The sequence below is a fragment of the Lissotriton vulgaris genome, unplaced genomic scaffold (genome assembly GCF_964263255.1).
Source record: "Lissotriton vulgaris unplaced genomic scaffold, aLisVul1.2 SCAFFOLD_939, whole genome shotgun sequence".
Taxonomy (NCBI): Eukaryota; Metazoa; Chordata; class Amphibia; order Caudata; family Salamandridae; genus Lissotriton; species Lissotriton vulgaris.
The window spans coordinates 635,604-637,500 of record NW_028243961.1 but is presented as its reverse complement, the minus strand read 5'-3'; the positions used below and the strand labels follow the sequence as shown (position 1 = coordinate 637,500).

At 48.9% G+C, this 1,897-nt stretch overlaps 1 pseudogene; it reads left to right on the top strand.

Annotated features, from left to right (window-relative positions):
* Positions 1 to 318: 318 nt before the first annotated feature.
* LOC147668194 (5.8S ribosomal RNA) lies at positions 319 to 461 on the top strand (annotated as a pseudogene).
* The last annotated feature ends 1,436 nt before the right edge of the window (positions 462 to 1,897 follow it).

Sequence of the window (1,897 nt, the reverse complement as noted above, 5' to 3'; positions counted from 1 at the left end):
TAACCAGTTTGACCAGGTCCCGTGGCCGAGGGGTTTGAAGACTTGCATGGTCCCTCCTGGTTACCCCGGGACAGACCGGCGGCTGTAGGGCTGCCTGCTCCTGTCGCACGGGGAGACCCCTTCCTTGCCCGGGCGTGGGTGGGGCCGAGCCCCTGGCAATGTTTTTTTTCTCCCAACGGTGCAGTCTGACTCCCAGAGGGGAAGTCTTAAACGGGGCGCCCCGCCGTCTTGCCGCGCAGGTGGCAGACGGATGGCATCACCTTCCTCCCGCCTCTCCTGCGCCCGTAGGTGGGCGAACATTTTTGAAAAATTGCATGTGACCCTTGGCGGTGGATCACTCGACTCACGCGTCGATGAAGAATGCTATGAAAATTAGTGTGAATTGCAGGACACATTGATCATCGACACTTCGAACGCACCTTGCAACCCCGGGTTCTGAGGTACTGGGTTTTTCAGAACCAGTACTGATCCGGTAACCCAGCGGTGTCAGGGGCAACACCCGAAGACCTCGAGTACTTTCCTTATTCAGACCACAGAAACACAAGTCTTCTAGGTGAAGTCAAAGATCGAATTTATTGGCTGCAACCAGTAACAGGTGTCCTAGAAGTACAACAGCGTGAAGCGCATGTATGTTCTCAGGAGGCTGCTCGTTTTTACAGAACCAGCCTTCTCTTTTTATACACAAATATCAGCTTCAGGCAAGAATTCCTAGTTTTACAGTTTGGCCATATACATATTTTCACAATAAAGAAAAAGCAGAGTCATGATGGCAAGCCCATATTTTCGTTTGTCCAGTTTGTGATGGATTACCCAGCAAGGCCCAGAACTTTCATCAGATATCGATGAACCCTCAATAAAATCGGGTACCTCCTCCTCGTAAAACTAGTCATAAAGAAGAAACAGGGACAGGTGTGTGTGAGATTAGCGTAGCTTGTATGCGATGAACTGTTTATGACATGTTGTGCCTTGATGCTAATCTCGCTCGGCCATTGGGATGAGAACTGTCCGAACAGGTTTGGCTTGAGGCAGTGGAGTCAGCTCGCCCAGGTCACAGAGGAGTCCGAAAAGGTGTACGTATCCTTTTCAGATCGAATTTGGCCTTGGTCATTTTGACTATGTAAGGGCAATCACAAAATGGATGCCGCTCACAAAATGGAACCCGAGGGTTCAAGACGAGAGCTACGATTTAAAGGTGATTTCGTCACTCAATCGTGACGCAAATGCACAGGTATAATGTCTCAATCATTACCGGTCTGCGGAAACCAAATTCGTCATGGTACGATGATATTTTCTGACACGAGTGTAGAGCTTCGGTACCATACAATAGCAGGGTCCAGAATTTTCAGTACCACAGACCCTCCTTTTGCCCTTATATAGGCAATAACCTATACTCATGCTAATCTGAGTCCAGGTCTGTGTGCATAAAGTCATTGAGATGCTTCTGTAGCATCATCCTGTTACTTAGTTCATCTCTTGATACAGGCTTCCTTACACATGATGTAGCACTGAGGCCACATATTGCAGGAGCGCACTGTACACACAATCAGAACATAAACAGAATGGCTAAGACCATCCCAGTGAGTGTCAGATCCTTCCATCCCCAGGCAGATATCAGTTTCCAGAACCACCCCATTAAGGACCAGTCTCCTTCATCCACGTGAATGGACTCGGAAATCTTATGCAGTTTGGAGATGGCCTGGTATACTGTCGGAGCGTTGTCGGGGATAAAAATACAGCAACTGGATTGGATCACTTTACATACCCCACCACGGTCTGCAAGTATGACATCTAGGGCAACCCTGTTCTGAAGAGTCATAAGGCAGTCCGACTGGAGCTCCGCAGTCAAGTTACTAAGGGCACCAGCCGTCTCGATCACGGCTGATTCAACTACCCTCGT